Source organism: Plecotus auritus, assembly GCF_963455305.1.
Source record: "Plecotus auritus genome assembly, chromosome: 4".
Taxonomy (NCBI): domain Eukaryota; kingdom Metazoa; phylum Chordata; class Mammalia; order Chiroptera; family Vespertilionidae; genus Plecotus; species Plecotus auritus.
In genome coordinates this window covers 188,567,012-188,586,075 of record NC_137775.1, presented here as the reverse complement: position 1 = coordinate 188,586,075, position 19,064 = coordinate 188,567,012, and the positions used below count along the sequence as shown (strand labels likewise).

General features: G+C 47.7%; 1 protein-coding gene across 3 annotated transcripts in view; it reads left to right on the top strand.

Moving 5' to 3' along the window:
- IMMP2L (inner mitochondrial membrane peptidase subunit 2) overlaps window positions 1-19,064 on the top strand; it is a 515,663-nt gene that overhangs the window by 417,934 nt on the left and 78,665 nt on the right. The gene's annotated exons all lie outside the window — the stretch shown is intronic.

Sequence of the window (19,064 nt, the reverse complement as noted above, 5' to 3'; positions counted from 1 at the left end):
TAAGGTATCCTTTCACGGAAAGTGTTTAAATAGGATGTGCCTGAGTATAATAGGGGCATTACCCTAATTGATACATCCTGGTCCCTTGCATTTAGGAAGATGGCCCTTTTTAGAAGGTTATTTTTCACACTCTCTGTTTTTAATTCCTGAAAGGCCATGGGGACTATTACCACCACCCTTTGATTAGCCTATCTGTTCAGATGGGCTTTCCTATCAGTCCAGTTTAAAAATAAACCAACCGAAAGCATCCTGAATCATGCAGAGCAGACTCATTTGCAGATGCAAAACATACTCTAGATTTTCTTCCTGCTGGATTCAGAGTAAACTGGGCCTAGAGTCAATTATAGTGTCTCCCCAGCTCAGCATGCATTCTGTACTCTTAGGCACAGCAGTAGCCCCTACGTGCAGCTCAGGAGTGTAGATCTCTCCTCTCAAATTCCTTTCCTCCCCACTCCTCTAAAGGAGGGAGTCTAACAAGAGAGGGAGAGGGAGAGAGAGGGAGAGGGAGAGGGAGAGGGAGAGGGAGAGGGAGAGGGAGAGGGAGAGGGAGAGGGAGAGGGAGAGGGAGAGGGAGAGGGAGAGGGAGAGGGAGAGGGAGAGGGAGAGGGAGAGGGAGAGGGAGAGGGAGAGGGAGAGGGAGAGGGAGAGGGAGAGGGAGAGGGAGAGGGAGAGGGAGAGGGAGAGGGAGAGGGAGAGGGAGAGGGAGAGGGAGAGGGAGAGGGAGAGGGAGAGGGAGAGGGAGAGGGAGAGGGAGAGGGAGATCTCTTGCAAATGTTACTTTCAACTTCTTATAAAGGTAGCAGAAATCTTTCTCCTCTACTCAGCATCACCACAGAAAGGAGTAATAATGGAACAGTAGAAATCAGCTGGCAGGAAGAGGCATTGTCTGTGTGGTGGTGGCTCCCCCAAAGTATCAAGTCCCCTCACTTGTCCCTGAAGGCAGTGGTGACTAGTGCTTGGAGAGTGCATTGAACCATGAGAGCTAAAGGAGTGTCTTCCAGCCCCAGCCTGAGCCAGCGCCCATCTCCCCCACCCCAAGGCCTTCTGAGCTGAGGGGACGTCCAAGGCCATGGCGTCACAGTGTGAGCCAGAGGAGAGGGGGATCTGACTCCTGGAGGAGAGGGGAATCTGACCCCCAGAGGAGAGGGGGATCTGACCCCCAGAGGAGAGGGGGATCTGACCCCCAGAGGAGAGGGGAATGTGACCCCCGGAGGAGAGGGGAATGTGACCCCCGGAGGAGAGGGGGATCTGACCCCCAGAGGAGAGGGGAATGTGACCCCCAGAGGAGAGGGGGATCTGACCCCCAGAGGAGAGGGGGATCTGACCCCCAGAGGAGAGGGGGATCTGACCCCCAGAGGAGAGGGGAATGTGACCCCCGGAGGAGAGGGGGATCTGACCCCCAGAGGAGAGGGGAATGTGACCCCCAGAGGAGAGGGGAATCTGACCCCCAGAGGAGAGGGGAATGTGACCCCCAGAGGAGAGGGGGATCTGACCCCCAGAGGAGAGGGGGATCTGACCCCCAGAGGAGAGGGAATGTGACCCCCAGAGGAGAGGGGGATCTGACCCCCAGAGGAGAGGGGGATCTGACCCCCAGAGGAGAGGGGAATGTGACCCCCAGAGGAGAGGGGGATCTGACCCCCAGAGGAGAGGGGGATCTGACCCCCAGAGGAGAGGGGAATCTGACCCCCAGAGGAGAGGGGAATGTGACCCCCAGAGGAGAGGGTAATCTGACCCCCAGAGGAGAGGGGAATGTGACCCCAGAGGAGAGGGGAATGTGACCCCCAGAGGAGAGGGGGATCTGACCCCCAGAGGAGAGGGGAATGTGACCCCCAGAGGAGAGGGGAATGTGACCCCCAGAGGAGAGGGGAATCTGACCCCCAGAGGAGAGGGGAATGTGACCCCAGAGGAGAGGGGGATCTGACCCCCAGAGGAGAGGGGGATCTGACCCCCAGAGGAGAGGGGAATCTGACCCCCAGAGGAGAGGGGAATGTGACCCCCAGAGGAGAGGGGGATCTGACCCCCAGAGGAGAGGGGAATGTGACCCCAGAGGAGAGGGGGATCTGACCCCCAGAGGAGAGGGGGATCTGACCCCCAGAGGAGAGGGGAATGTGACCCCCAGAGGAGAGGGGGATCTGACCCCCAGAGGAGAGGGGGATCTGACCCCCAGAGGAGAGGGGAATCTGACCCCCGCCTGTCAGTGCAGAGGGTCAGTTTGGCCAATGCTGAACCAGGGTGCACAAGACCTAGGGCACAGAGGACTGTGAAGGCCTGCTCGCGGCAGAGGCCCGTCCTGGTATTGTCCATCATCGTCAGTGGGGGGCGCTATGGTGGCCATAGCTTCCTGGGCTCCGCAATCAGCCCTGGTCTTGGGGTAACTTATCAGAAGCCAGAGCCCAGGGGACGGTGGGAGGCAGGAAGGCTCACTTCCCTCCACAGCTCGCATGGCCTGTTTCAGGAGCCGCCATCTCTGTGCGGGGAAGTCAACGGAAACTTTCACAGCGTGACTCACCCAGAAAACAGCGTTGAGTTGGGTGGTTTCCTGGGGAGGCCGTGCGGGGGGGAAAAGACTGATCTATTCCATTTTCAGAGGAGGCCTTGGGGTTTGATGTGGCCTGGAGATTCTGCTCTGTGCTGACAACCTATGCAAATTCAAGGGCGGCGCAATTTAAGTGACCAAGGGTGACTGGGGTGCTTCTCTGGGGAGGCTGGGGTTCGCCCTCAGCTTCTGGCAGGTGTGCTCCCCAGCTTCTGGCAGGTGTGCTCTGGGGAGCGGAGGGAGTGCTGAGAACTCCGCTGAGCAGCTCGCCCGGAGCTGGGGGTTCATAGCCTTTGCTTGGCTGTTCTGGTTAAGTAACTAATTGTAAGTCTTTTTTTAAAAAAATCTCGCGATGTCCCTGGAATTAGGAGGAATGCCGCGGCTATCCCATGCTGGTAAGTCTCAGATCCGAGTTCAGATGGATTGAATGTGCTCCGGATAGGGGGCTGTGGTTTAAAAAGTCTGCTATGGTCGATCTGTCCGTGGCATCGTGTCTCACGGTCGCTCTCTGAGATGGAAAGGTCCTCAAGCTCTGAATGTCCCAGGAGGTTGCTTGCTCTTCCTCCTCCTCCTCCTCCTCCTCGCCCGCCGGTCTTTGTTCCACCGCTTTCTCTTGCAGCTCCTGGGATGCCCGGGCTGTGAACACAGGACTCGCTCATTGGCGTGGGGTCTGTCAGGGTGACATTCGTGTTGCCAGCCCCACTGGGCTCTTCCAGGGACCCGCCTGAGTCCGCCTGCCAGCAGTACCCCAGGTGCTGGACCACTGCCCCCCAAAACCCCTGGAGAATCCTCTGCCCTTCGCCTCTGAGCCCACACACACCACCAGCTATCTTCTGGGGCCTCATTTGCATTTTCCCTTCCCCGCCAGACCTCTGGGTCAGCGTACCCCCAGCTCCATCGGGGCCTTCCTTTCTATTTAAAGTTCTCCCAGAGAAAACTGGTCCCCGTCTTCGCATGATGTTTCTGTGCCTTGGTGCTCAGGTCTTCTCTCCAGGTCCTGTCACACCCGATGTTCAACAGCAAATCTAAGATGACACTCTCTATTCCCTTCCTTCCACCCCCATTTAATTTTCTCAGATTCCCCCCATTTCAGTAGGTAGCGTGGCCATCTCTCTAGCTCTGCAAGCCAAAAAGTTAGGAGGCACCTTGGTGTCTCACCCCTCATCACCCCCATCTCTTCGGCGCAACATCAAGGCCTGTAAGCTCTGCCGCAGTCATACATTCCAAGCTTATCACCGCCTTCCACCCACGGCTGCCTCCCCAGTTCAAGTCCTCCTCAGATCACTCTGCCATAGCTGCCCAACTGGCCTGCAGGCCTTCCTTCCTAATCTTCTTAGATAGCAGCTGGGGTCCTCTTACCCTCAAACCAGTTCCCCTTCCTGCATGCAACACTTCAGGGGCTTTCTGTTGCGATTAGAATGTAAAACCTGCTGCCAAGAGTCTTCTCTGACTCACCAGGGCCTTCGGGGACCTCACACCGCGTGTCCCCCGCATGTTCCTCTTCTCTGAGCTTGCACCAGGCTGGGCTCCTTCCGTTCCCTGCGCAGGCCAAGGTCTTTTGTACTAGCCGGTTCCCACTCCTGGGATTCTCTTCTCTTGGGTTGTGTATATGGCTCCTTATTTTCCCTATTTCAGTGCATCTGGTCTAAAATGGAGCGAACACACACACACACACCCCTCTGCCATCGCTGTCATCACCATGTTAGTGTCTTCATAACTCTTATCAGGTTCTCATAATATTTCATGTACTTATTTACTTTCTTCTTGGTTTTAGCGCCTCCAGTAGAAATTATGTTCCATGAGATCAGAGACCTCGTCCTTTCCATTCAGTGCCCACTCCTACTGGGCACCTCGTGCACCTTTGTTAAATGGATGAGTGCATTTCTGTTCTGTGAATGAGTGAATGAGCTTTGGTCGAGGGAGCCGCCCGGTTCAGAAGTGAGAAGTTAGTGAAAGTACAAAAAGGGCATCTTTGGTGAGAAGAGACCCATGCCTGCTTCCAGTGGCCAGTGGAAATTGGAAGGCAGATCCAGGCATGGCACCCTTTCCTGGATGAGACTAGAGAGTGAGATGTTTTCCACCTTAAAAACACATGGAGATCAACCCGTCATCCCACTCCGGGGTCTGCACCCAAAGGGCATGAAGACAGGAAAGCAAGGAGGTGTCTGCAGGCCCGTATTCATTCAGTTTTATTGACAGCAGCCAAGATACACAAGCAGCCAAAGCGTCCAACAGTGGGTGACACAGATGTGGTACTTCTGTTCCAAGGATTATCACTCAGCCGCGAGGAAGGTGGTAATCCTGCCATTTGTGTCAACATGGATGCACCTCTTAGGATTTTACTTGTCAGTTTTATCTCAATAAAGCTGAATTTTTTTTAAATAGAAAAGATAATTGGGAAAAATAAAGCTCAACTAAATAGGTCTCTGCTCTAAAATAATTCATGCTCTAAACTAACAATAGAAGCTAATCAAAGACAGAAACCGATGACGATCAATCAAAGCAAAGGGGACAAGGAGGAAAGCTAAGGAAAGGGTGTCTTTCAGGCAGAGAACAAGACTTGGGTAATAGGTCAGTGCACCAGGCTGGCTGAAACCCAAAAGGGGGGCAGAGCAGAAATGGGGAGGTAGAGATTTGGGGGTACACCAAAAAAAAACCTTCTTTATCTGGACAGCTAGTGATAGAACTGTAAGATATTGATGCTATCAAGATATCCCTGGGGCCCAGCTGGTGTGCCTCAGTGGTGGAGTGTCAACCTATGAACCAAGAGGTCAAAGTTTGATTCCCGGTCAGGGCACATGCTCAGGTTGTGGGCTCCATCCCGAGTAGGGGGTGTTCAGGAGGCAACCGATCAATGATTCTCTCTCATCATTGATGTTTCTCTCTCTCTCCCTCTCTGAAATTAATAAAAAATATATTCAAGAAAATATATACTAGTATCACTGGGAAGTTAAGAAGGCAAAGTCCAATTTAATACAGGGTGACCTGAGATCCGGGGTAAATACAGGAAGATAGAAAAAAGGATGGGCCAGAGCTCGGGGCCCCACGGTCAGACTCTCCACAGACCCTAATTATCCAGGCCTGAAACCACAGAGCAATGTTTGTCAAAATTTAGTGCACATGAAAGTCACCTCGGTGCTGTTAAAACTAGAGGCTCCTGGCCTCCTAGAGGCCGGAGTAGCAGGACCTGTGTGAGTTTGGGGAAGCTGCGCTTCAGCAAGTATTCGCCAAGTCAAACCAATGCCCTCTCTCGCTCAAGGCCAGGCCGCGCCTTTGTAAACACAGGCTTGTCCTGTTATCTGCTCTCAGCATTTTAGCAGAGTTCGATAATGTGGTGAATGCTTGAATTTTTTAAACATTGTTGATTATGTAGATAAAGTGGAAATCCAGACACATTTCCTTCTAGGGATTACATGTTCTCATTTTTATTACAATGGTGCTTACCTTGCCTTTTCTACTTTTGGTGGCATTTTGAAAAATGTAATCAGTTTCAGATGATTTACGAATTATTTGATTTTACAGAATTAGACTTTAAATTAGGAAATTGGATGGGAGAAATGAGAGAGCATGTTATTTAAATATGTACTTTCTCTCATTAGACATTTTAAGGGCCCCACAGACATTTGCGTCTATTCACATCATGTTCCTGAACTCTGGGGGCAGAAATTCCAGTGTTTGTTACTTACTTAAGCAGCTCACTTGTGAGCAAGTGAAAACCGAAGAAACAATTTAAATTGTAAAAATGGTAAGTGTGCATTTCCTGGAGAGAAAATAGTCTTATCTTAGAAAAATCTGAGCTTCCTTTCCAATATATTTCTCTTTAACATTGAAGAGAATATTAAAATAATAGGAGTCTCCTTTACTATGTTTTTTGCCTTTCTGGAAATTTTGGTTCTGTTACGGAAGTTTGTCTTTGCATTCAGTTTGGGAACTGTTCAAATTGGGCTATTTTCCGGAACAAGAAATTGATTCGACTGTAGAAAGAGTAGTGGAGAGAGGCGGGCTGGCTCAGGAGAACTGTAGAGTAAGAAGCACCAAGCACAGTGCCTAGTGGGGTGCCCTGCGCGGGGCAGTGGTCTATGTAAAGCTGGTGGCTGCTGACTGTGTGAGAGGGCAGGGCCTGCCCTATGCCAGCTCCTACAATCTTCTATTGGAGATTTCCTGAGGGACATGTCTTCGTAATCTTTTTGTCTGTCCTCTTTGCCCAAAGCCCAAGGTTTAATGCTTGTCTCCTTTAGAGTCGCTTGGAATACAATATGCAATAATGGCATTGTGATTGGAACCCCCTAGCCCAGGGGTCCTCAAACTACGGCCCGCAGGCCACATGCGGCCCGCCGAGGACATGTATCCGGCCCGCCGGGTGCCGCTGCCTGTCCTGCTTAGCAGCCGACTCGTCCCGGGCCCACAGTGCGCATAGGAATTTGTTCATAGTTTTTTTTTAAACTATAGTCCGGCCCTCCAACGGTCTGAGGGACAGTGAACTGCCCCCCTGTCTAAAAAGTTTGAGGACCCCTGCTCCCCTGGGCCCAGATTTGATTATCAAAGTTGTGACTCCAATATGTACTGGGCTACTGGTAGACCGGGGGTGACTGACTTTGGTTCTTGTCTTCACACTAGCTCAGGGTGTCTTGATCCCACTTTGCTACCAGGGCTGTAATTACTGAGTCCGCAAATTTCATGCTTCTTTTGTTTCAAGCAAGACAAACGGGCTGGGGGAATAAGAAAAACGAAGAAGTTCTTCCCCAAAATAACATGCGCCAGGTGCTCCCTTCCCTCGGCTTCATTTCGTCTTGCTCATCCAACACCTCATGCTTGTCTGAATGTTAAAGTTGGCTGCACATGTTCTTTTTAACTCACGAGAACCTTCTACTCAACGTAAGAAGGACTGCAGACAGGACCGGTCCAGGTTGAGCCTGCGTCCCCTGGAAGGTCGGCTCCCTTTGGTTATGGCTCTGCGTGGTTGCTCCATCTGTGGATTGTTTTCCTCTGGACCCTGCAGGCCCGGGGAGCTCCTGGGGGACCGCCCTTGACTGAGCAGCGCATGTGAGCTGCAGGGAGATGTCACATCCGAAAGCTCAACCTGAGGGTAATGAGTCCAGGCATTTCAGAAGCCAGCCAGCCTCAGAGAGTGACACTCGAGTTGGTGATGCTTGTTTTTGAAACATGAGAGCTGGAGGTTCACCTACTGACGTAGAGAGCCTTCAAACAAAAGCCAAAGCCAGGAGGAACCTTGATCGGCGGTTGCTTTCGCATCAAGGGGAGGCACTGCCATCTGCCTGGTCCAAAGTGAGATCTAGGGATGAGGGTAGAGGGAAGATACTCAGAAACGCACCACAACAAAAATACAGGGTAAGATTTTTGGGGGGTGGTAATAATTGTGTTCTTATATCTCAACTGTCATCTCACCACGTACACATACATTGTTTTATTGCTCATACGTTTTACTGTAGAAACGTGTTGGCAGATACTCTCACTGCTATGGACTGGATTGTGTCTTCCCACAACCCCTGTGTTGAAGCCCTAGCCCCAGTGTGATTGTGTTTGCAGGGGGGGCCTTGAGAAGGTAATTAGGGTTGGAGGAGGTCAGGAGAGTGGAGCCCTCATGAATGGATTAGAGTCCTGATTAGAGAAAGAGACACCAGAGCGTATTCTCTCTCTCTCTCTCTCTCTCTCTCTCTCTCTCTCTCTCTCTCTCTCTCTCCATGTGATGACACAGTGGGAAGGCAGACCTCTGCAAGCCAGGAGAGCTCGCACCAGAACCCCACCGTGCTGACCCTGAGCTCCGCCTCCAGCCTCCAGATCTGTGAGGAAGGAAATACCGGTTGTTGAAGACACCCAGTCTGCTCTGGCCTCCTGAGCAGATTCATCTACTGACATAGCAATCATTAGTTGCCATACGAATGAGTCCCTGGTTGAGGAAGGTGTGAATACAAATATCTCATTTAAATAAAATCTCCTTTAACCAGTAGCATACATAGAAGTATAATCTTTTTGCTACATGCCAATTTGAGGTTCTTTTCATTCATTTGAGTTTCTTTGAACATCTTGTAAAATAAGAAAATACTGCCGTGGAATCTCCCCAAGACCAATCCACTCTTGTGAAATGCCCTGTAGTTGAGATTCCTTCCTTCAGGTTGAAGGCTTTGTGTGTGAGAAAGGCCTGGTAAAATGTAGATATCCCTCAAAAAACGAGATATTGAAATGTCGCTATTGTATTTCTCAGCACGGGCCCCTCTTTAAGACTGGCATGTTGCTGCTTTAGAAAGTTCCGGTTAAGCCTCTGAGAGGAGGAGATGAGAGCAGGGGCCTCTCACAGTGGGAGCTGGGACCTGGGGTCCCCAGAGGAAAGCCGTCTGGAAATAGGTTCTAACACACTGTCCGGGAAGGAGTGTCAGGGAATTGTGCCTGAGCAGCATCTGAGAGCTAGTGGCAAGGTTTATCAGCGCGTCCTTGAAAGGGCTGCCCCCCGTTACACCAGGCGATGTGCTTCCTCCCTGCTCCCCTGTGCAAGGAGTCTGGCTTCCGGGCTGCAGGCCCGCACTTGGGCCCCCAGGCCCCAGAGCTGCATCACCCAGCACCGAGGCTGACCTTGGGCAAGTCACTTAACTTCCCCTGCCTCCTTCCTCCCTGCATGCCACCCTCTGCGTGCCACCGCCAAGGCTCCATGGCGCTCTGGCCCACGTGGCTCCGGAGGGAGAGTCCGGGCCTTTGGTGAGCCTCCCTGTATTCCCCTGGGCTTGGGGAGAGCAGGCGTTCTTTCAGACTCCAGCCTCTTTGCTGCCTTTTCCTGCTGGTGTCCTCAGCCCCTCTGGCCTTCGCCCAGGCTGGGCTCCTCCCTCTCTGCTTGCCATGCTGGCTTCTGCTGCACACGCCTCAGGAAGGGAATCATCCCTGGAGTGCCTGTGACACTCCCGTTTCCCACGTAACCAGGCTCGGCCGGCTTTCTCCCTTCCCTGAGGTCACCCCTCACTAGCCGCCTTTGCTAGTGATGACATGCCAGCTGGCTTAGGGGACCCGGAGGGCACAGAGCTCCTGGAGTATGCCAGGAGGAGAGCACCCTGTCCCTTCACTGGGAGGCGCGAGCAGCCCTCCTTCTGTCTGTCTCTCCCTGTGACCTGAACGTCCTCACACTGCTACCCCCTGCCATCCTCTCCCATCTCTCACGCTCCTTACAGACATTTCTGAGGCCCTCACGTGGTGCTTCTCTCCATTTCCCTTTGTCCCTTAGGTTTCTTGCTGAAACTGGTTCTCCTCTTTCCTTCTCTTTATCCCAGTGAGAAATTATTCCACTACAGTAAAACAAAAAGCCTGAGATCTGAACCAAAACCACAAATCCGATATAATAAAGAGGTAATATGCATATTGACCATCACACCCTTGCACAAGATGGCTGCCCCCATGTGGTCACAAGATGGCCACTACGAGATGGCTGGCAGGGGAGGGCAGTTGTGGGTGATCAGGCCAGCAGGGGAGGGCAGTTAGGGGCAACCAGGCCTGCAGGGGAGGGAAGTTGGGGTGGACCAGGCCTATAGGGGAGGGCAGTTGGGGGCAACCAGGTTGGCAGGGGAGCAGTTAGGTGTCGATCAAGCTGACAGGGGAGTGGTTAGGGGGTGATCACGCTGGCAGGCAGAAGCGGTTAGGGGCAATCAGGCAGGCAGACAGGCAAGCAGTTGAGAGTCAGCAATCCCGGATTTTGAGAGGCCCGTTGGACATCCCCTGAGGGGTCCCAGATTGGAGAGGGTGTAGGCTGGGCTGAGGGACGCCCCCCTCTCCCAGTGCATGAATTTCATGCACCGGGCCTCTAGTATGTAGATATATGTGGATAAGGATGTGTGATTCAGTTTTGCTATTAAAAAGAAAACAATTTTTAAAACATGTCAATTATGTCCTTAAAACATTGTCCAAAAGTCATAGAAATCTCTGCTCCACAGAGGCCTGTAGGTGACTGTCTCAGAGTCACTTTTGTTGTCTGTCTCTCTGTCCCTTCAACCCACAGCTCCCAGCACTTAGATGCGCCTGGACCTGCCTAATGCCGAGGTGAATTTTGAAGCAATTCTTCTTTGCATTAATATTTAACTGATACTTCAGGGCACTGATGCTCACATACTCCTTGGAAAAGAATAATTGGAGGAATAAGTGCAGGAATCTTACTTTATTCACCCCATTGGAAGGGAACCAAAGTCAGGCTGAAGACTATAAATGGAAGGCTGCCTTCCCGGTGAACTTGCTTAATTATCAAAAAGTGAAACATTCAGAAGTGCCTATATCTGAGATGACTTTTCCTCCGGGTTCACCAGCACTGCCTCGCTCATTGTTTTTTGAAGGAGAGTGTCTTTTGTGATTAAGTCACTTGTCAGATTCTCATTGATATGCAGAGTCTCCTTTTCTGTCTCAAGAAGCTCCGCCATCTGTTACTAACATCCCTCCCCCAGGAAGTTCAAGAGCTCAGCATGTGTAAGGTAAAAACACACCGGCCATGGCCGAGCGCCAAACAATTGTTTGTAAATTAAGAAATAGAACTTGGAGTCGATGCTGACGCAATGCAGTTGACAAGAATGACATCGAGTGTAACACGGGGAGTCCGACAGGATGGGACAACACTGAAGGACAGGGAGTCTACGTATGTTTCTTTCTGAAAAAGAAAATTTCAGAAACGTCTGTTTTAAGTGTTAGTTGAAGAGGATGGTTACGACACAGTGTTTGTATTTTCACTCATTCTTGACACTTAAAGTAATAAGTAATGCAGGAAATAGTCGCAGCTTATTTTCAAATATATAAATTTCAGCTATTGAAATAGCGCACTTCTGTTAAGTGTGGATCAGAATAGTTAAATCACTGCATATCTCGATTGTGTTAGGTAAATAGCATGCTGAAAGGTAACTATATCTAGACTGAAATATTTCGATATTTAGACATTGAGATAATTTAGAAAATAGCCCTTGAATGGAACACAGCCCATTAGAAAGGATGGAGGTTAGCAGTGAAGTCAGAGAGAAAACAAGGGTGGAGAGACTTGGTGGAATGGGATTGATTGGCATAGTTCTTAGAATTCCAAAGTGAGAAATTATTTATCCCAGTGAGAAATTATTCCACTACAATAAAACAAAAAGCCTGAGATCTGAACCAAAACCACAAATCCTATATAATAAAGAGGTAATATGCATATTGACCATCACACCCTTGCACAAGATGGCCGCCCCCATGTGGTCACAAGATGGCCACTACAAGATGGCCTTGGGTGTGCAGTTCGGCATATATAGTAAGTAGATAATTTTTAATTGGGTTACTGGCCTCCAAGTAAAGCATGTTTATTTCATGCCAAGTTAGAATCTAATACATGGCCAGACACCAGTCATGAGTCCAAAGAGATTATTTGATGAAAAGATAGCTGAAGGGAAATTATGTCTAAAACAACCCAGGGTAAAAGTTATAAATAGCCCTTCATGCACCCTCCATATGTTGTAGGAGTTTTGAGAAAAACAACAGAAACATTCAAAAGGGAACATGAGAGATGCTGAACACACTTGTTAAAGAATTCTTCAAGGAGCTTTATAGTGATTATTAAATGATGGTTTGGTCAAAACTTCGCATTATGCATATATTTATTCTCTTAATAGCAGAAAACCTGTTTTCTCTTTACTTCTCTTAAAAATGTTTTTCATGCTTGTGTGTCCCTGTGTGTATTTTTCCCTGCACATACCAACTCTACTCCATTCATCCCAGGTTACATACCATCGTATTGAGCCCATTTCTACTGTCAAGTTTTAAAAAGTAGTTCTTGAACTTGGTATATTCTTTACTCTCATAAATGTAATATGGAACAATTAGAATCAATTTTAAAGCATGGAGATCTTTTCAATGTTTATTTTGTCCTGACTTTTCAATGTTTGTCTTAACATAACTCGTTACGGTATGTTGCGTCCTAAATAAGTATTATTTACGGTGTTTGCATTGTGTGTGGAAGAATGTGTTGTTTCAATTACCCCCTCTCCTCCCTTTAAGAGGCTCATGCCTCCTGCCTTTTTCTATGTGGGATGAGCATACTCCTGTGAGAAGGGTATATTTTCCCATCCCGTGGATATCAGGCTTGTCAATGGGACTTGCTTCAAACAAAAGAGTAAAAATGAAAGCGATGTATGTCATGACCATGAAGACACTTTGAAGGCCGTGGCATGGCTTCTCCATCGCTCTTCACCCTGTGCCAGGAGAACAGGTATGTCCCAGATGGGGGCTGTTCTTTCAGCCCTGGAAGAAGGCATGTGAGGCCGAGCTAGGCTGACCCACAGGGACCCAGGGCTGACATGGAAAATAAGCAAAATGTAAGGAAAGTGAGAAATAAACCTGTTACAAGCCCCTGAGATTTGGAGGTTGTTGTCAAGAACTGTGGAGAGTTGCCAGGCTGGTGTGGCTTAGTGGTTGAGCACTGAGCTAGGAACCAGGAGGTCACAGTTTGATTCCTGGTCAGGGCACATGCCCTGGTTGCAGGCTCCATCCCCAGTAGGGGGTGGGCAGGAGGCTTCCGAGCGATGATTCCTTCTCATCATTGATATCTCTCTCTCTTTCTCCTTCTTCCTTCCTCTCTGAAATCAATAAAAATATATTTTAAAAAAAGAACCGTGGAGGGTCTCAAAGTCCAACCTCCTTGCAAGCTAATGAATTAGCCAATGGTAGGGTCATGGCTGCCGCCTGAGGATTCGAGAGCCCTGGCCCAGAGGCAAAGGACAGTTTCTTACTCACAGCAAGACCAGCAGCTCAAGTGCCAGCATTGTGCTGGTTCCCTCAGCTGCCCTTCCTGCAGGATGCTGGGAAGAGCAGCAAGTGACAGCCACACACACAGGGCAGGGAGTTGCAGGAGAGGAACCCTGAGCTCACAGAACCTGAATCTTTTAAAAGGGGGGTACCTGTGCCAGCCCAGGTCTTCTGAGGGAGACATCACTCTTCTAAGGCTGCTTTGCTAAAGGGGAGATGTCATCTTCATCTTCCAAGGCCGATTGCTATGCAGCCATCCTTCACAGATATTCTAGAACAAATACAGCCTGTGCCTTGGCTCACGCGGTGCACAGTCATGCCCAAGGCCTGTGGGGAGTTGTCTTCCTACAGTTCTTAGTTCCACGTAACCAGCAAAAGCCACCAAATGCATCAGGGTCATGCCCTGTGTGGGAAGCTTACCTTCTACTGCTTCATATCTATAAATGCCTCTAATTGCTTTGAGTTACAAGGATAACAACAACTTACTGAGTGCTTGCTATATATGTGCACAGTGCAGTACTGGTAACTCATATGTAACTTCTATCTGCAAGGTAGCTATTATGATTTCTGTTTTACATATGAGAACACTAAGCTCCAGGGAGTTCATATAGTTTGTTCAAGGGGATACTATTATTCATCTGAAGAGCTGGGATTCAAACTCAGGTGTTTTGGACTCCAAAGTGTGTGTCCCTCAAGCCCACTCCCATCCACTCAGTAGCTGTTATTTTAAATCGGATAAATATACTCGCAAGCCTTTACGATGAAAATATCAGCGAAGGGTGAGCCAAGGAAAAGCTCCCATTGTAGCTGATAGCTATCTGTTCACCAGCAAATGCTCATTGGGTATGAGAGTTTAACTACCTGTGAATCTACGCCACTGGACTGTCACCCATCTCTGACATTCCATTTTGCCTGTGGGGCACTGTGGGGGCATTTTTGCTGGGTCACTCACCCTGGCCATCCAGAAACTCTGTCACAAAATAGGAGATAGGTGAGACTGGTATGTCTTTTTATGTCTCTTTCTAACTAATCACATTTTCCTCTTTAAGTCATCGCTTGCCTTTCTAAAGGGTTGCATATGCACCCCAGGTTCTGCAACCCACCTTTTCACATCTATCTTGTACTTTGTTAAGTTAAATGTGGTCTTGATTACCGATTGGACTCCTCAGGGGAGAGCATTGTTGATGATTAGGCAACATAACAAAAGCAGCTAAGGCGCGGGCATTTATCGTAACCCGATGGCATTTCAGGATCTGTTTTAAAACAAAATAAACCTTCAAGTGAGTGGAGGTGTATATTCTTTTGAGAGTTTGGAATATGAAGGGCCTGATTCTTATAAGCTAAATTGGCCTGGGCTGCTTTTGGGGGGATTTGTTGAAATTTTATATATATCAATCAAATGCTAAGCCAGGGGGTGGAGGGGGGGGGGTAGGTGGTGAATAAGATGGAAGTGGCATGGAGCTTCATGGAGCTTCCAGAAAACAAGAGAAATCATAAATAGTCATAGAGGTAAATATAAATGATGCCGATAATAAATACTGCAACATTCAGCCAAGAGAGCTCATGAAAGACGGAAACGAACCATTCTTCATAGGGAATGTAATCAGATTTCCTTTTTAAAAATTATTGTCCAAGGATTAAAGAGGATTGGATGCAGCAAATATGCTTCCGATAAATAATTTCCCCCCAAAGAAATATGTATTCTAGAACATCATCAATCTGAGTGAACATCAGCACAATTTAAATGAAACGGATAGCAGGGCACTGTTTCCAGTTCCTTAGGTTGTCACAGTCATGTGAACCTGGAATCCCGAAGGTGGAGAGACATGTTCTCTTGAATAGTATCAGGTCCACACATGTGTGTCGAGTGCTGAGGACACCCCCCAGCCCTCCCGGAGCTGCCACCCCGCCTGGGAGACAGGGACGATGGCCCAGGTAAATTATAAGAGCAGACAGAAGGTGAGACGCACAAAGTCAAAGTCAGTGGTTGCCAGTACTTTTTCCTTCTCGCCGGAGGCGTGGCGGGGGGGGGGGGGGGTGGGCGCGGGAGAAGGGGGGAGGAGGAAGCTAGGACTGTTTGCTCTCCCTTCACAGTTCCAAAGGCGGAAATCAAATCTAATTTTTTCTCTTCTCTCCTCTGCCTTTTCTTACAGCTTGAATGTTGCCTTTCTGCTTTCATGCATATTTCTTGTTTAATGCAAAAGAGCAGTGAGGCAGAGCAAACTATGACATTAGTCAATTTAGGAGAATATGTTCAAGATTGTCACCTCATGACAAAGTAGGCCATTGCCTTATTGTGCATTATCATTCAGCGCCTTTATAAAATGGAATTGTTGCTCTTTGCTGGAAAAGAGAATATCTAAAATAAATTAATGTGTTCAGAAAACAGAGTTCTTTATGGGCAGGCACCGGAATTGTGGGTAAGGTTCAGTTATTTTAAGAATCCAATGTAAAGTTTTTCCTTTTCTATTGACTCTAAAGAAATTTCTGTTACCTCCTAGAGATTGTGGGTGTGTAAAACTGCACATATATGTATGTCTGAACATGTAATACATACTAGTATTGTTTCCTGCCCTCATAATTTTCTCTAAGACACATGGTATACTGGAGATATAAACATTTCTACAGTTATACATTAATGTACATATTTATCACATAACATACATGTACCTTTTTATGTGATAAATATTTTAGAACTAAATTATGCTGGTCATGTAGACATAATTCATAACTGTTGTGGTATAATACTGTTAATTTGAATTAATAACCTTGTTTTCCTCCTCCTTTGAATCTGCTATAGGCATTTGGATATTACAAGAAATGCTATATTTTCATATTATATTAGTTTACTCTTGCCACTGTATTATTTTTTAAAATTAGAAATATGTTTACAATTGGTCAAACTCGTTAGAGTTACTTGAGAAATTTAAAAGATGATATTTCTGATTTCTTCTTTCTGGTGATGGTTAGTCGCGGGCTTTGAGAAATTTTGAATTGTATGTTCAGTGTGTCAAATTCAATCTCTTAATCATTAGTGTGAGAAAATGACCTTTCTAAAAGTTTGCCCGCGTTTTTGTATATAAAGCCTATCCTATTTTTTAAAAAATATATTTTATTGATATTTTACAGAGAGGAAGGGAGAGGGATAGAGGGCTAGAAACATCGATGAGAGAGAAACATCGATCAGCTGCCTCCTGCACACCTCCCACTGGGGATGTGCCCGCAACCAAGGTGCATGCCCTTGACCGGAATCGAACCCGGGACCCTTCAGTCCGTAGGCCGACGCTCTATCCACTGAGCCAAACCGGTTTCGGCCCTATCCTATTTTTTTAAACGATACTGCTCCTCAGTGAGAACCACCAAAAAGCATTTACCGGTAGAAACGTATTTGCTCTCCTCTGTGTGATAGAAACTAAATGAGCCAAGATGCTTTTGCTCACTTGTCTTTCTTCTCTCTCACAGTAGATCCTGTTCCCACCTGCAAGGGCTCAGCCTAAAACCACTCCTGAGTCCAGGCCTTCTTTTTCCTCTTGGCTTTGAGACAGAGACAGAAAAAACTCTTTAAATAATCCATCAACTTATTGTAATCAGAAAATATGTATTTCTGCAGAGTTGCTTGGATCCATTATACATACTTTTATCCCTTAATCGCATTTGACTAATTCCATGTAAGTGTGACTATTTGAGTTTTCCAAATTAAAAGTTCTGCTTTGATTGATTTTTTTTAACAAACAAGGAAATTTAGTTAACCTCTATTTTAATTTTCTTTTTTAAAAATTTATCTTTATCGTTTAAAGTATTACGTATGTCCCCCTTTCTCCCCCATTGAACCCTTCTAGCCTGTCCCTACCCCTAACCCCAGGCCTTCACCACGCTATTGTCTGTGTCCATGGGTTATGCATATTGTTTTAATTTTCTGAGTTCTTTTTCCCTAAATGGCTTTGAGGAATGCCAAGGAAGTAGGTGAGTTCACACACAGTGTATGTTTGGAAGAGAACACACCGGCTTTAGAAGTGAAGGCACCTGCTCTCACTCCATGTCTACACGGGAGCTGTCCGTGCAGCCCGGCACCCATGGAGGGAGAAGGCGCATTGCTCCATTTGTGTAGACAGCAACTCTGCCTCACCCAGGCACATGCACCTCAGAGCCAGGCTGCCCACAATCCTTCTATTGTCCTAACCACACAGGAGCGACAGGCGTGCTTTCGGAGAACGGGAAATGTTTTCTTTGGCCTCCAGCAAGGCCATTTTTCAATTCTGTGAGTCTGTCTGTCAACTGTGAGTTGGCCAATCAAAAATCTTACCTTCAACTTGGCATTCATTGCTTTGTAACCAATCTTAGGAAATCTGAGAACACACTGTATTTGCAAATGCCTCTCTAGAGGAGACAATATTTACTGTCCACTATTAGTTATTTGAATAGTCATAGCGTATTCAAATGACTGGCATATTTCAGGAATGTGGAGGAGAGTGGCAAATGCGATATTTATGTTAGGTGGCTTAATCCTTTTATCTTTCCCTTTTGCCCCAATCCAGTTCTTTTCCTTTGCCCATTCCACAAAGTGAAGCATAATGCTGCCAGCAGTGGGCCCTTGACGCTGATCTCTGCTTACTCAATTCAAAATAGACTAAATGGGGATGATAGCCATGGCAAGCATAAACAATGCGGCATGCTGGCTGCATGCTAGCTCACGAATGCCTAACATTAAGATTGCAGGCTAAGGATATAACCACCAGTTAAGTTCAAAGTAGCTAAGGTCAAATAAAACATTTATAATTCAGAATTCTATATAAGCGTGATTATGAAGGATGGTCTCTCGTCACGTGGACACTTTGCTCATTCCAAGTTTAGAACTGCAGAACTATACCACTGACAAAGGAGACGTTTTTAAGGTTTTATTAGCATGACCTTTACCCCTTAAAACATTTCTAATAGACTTTATTTTTGGAGCAGTTTTAGGTTTTCAGCAAAATTGAACAGAAAGTACAGAGATCTCCTATATGGCCCTTGGCCCCCCCCAGCCACACAGCCCTCCCCCCCCCCCCCCCCCCGTCAGCGGCGCCCACCCCAGGGTGAGCTTGTTACAATCGTTTACCTCAGGCTTCACTCTGGGTGCCGGACATTCCTTCTGTGGGTTTTGACAAACATATAGCAACGTGCATTCCCCGCTACCATGCAGAATATTCCCACTGTCCTCCCAAGCTGTGCTCTGTCTGTGCCTCTCTCACTGTCAGTGGTCCCTGGCCACCACAGACTCCTTTTCCAGAAGGTTCTATAACTGAAATCCTACAGTGGCAGCCTCTGAAGGTTGGCTCTTTCACTTGTAGTATCCATGCCTGTCCCTGGTTTCACAGGTCATTTCTTTTGAACGCTGAGTAACATTCCATTGTCTGGATGTACAGCAACTGATCCATTCACCCAGCGCAGAACATCTCAGTTTCTTCTGGGTTCGGGCAGTTGTAAAATGAAGCTGCTGTGGACATCCAGGTGTGGGATTTTGTGTGGACACGAGTTTTCAGCTCATTTCCGTAAATACCAAGGAATGTGGTTGTCAGATGGTATGGTAAGGACATGCTTAGTTTTATAAGAACCCACTAACTTATCTTTCAACGTGGCTGCGCCCTTTTCATTTCCACCAACAACGAACGTGAGTTCCTGTTGCTCCACAACCTCTCCAGTATCGGGTGGCGTCAGTGTTCTAGATCTCGGGCATTTCAATAGGTGTGTCTCCATTGTTGCTTGGATTTATAATTCCCTAATGACATATAATGTGGAACAG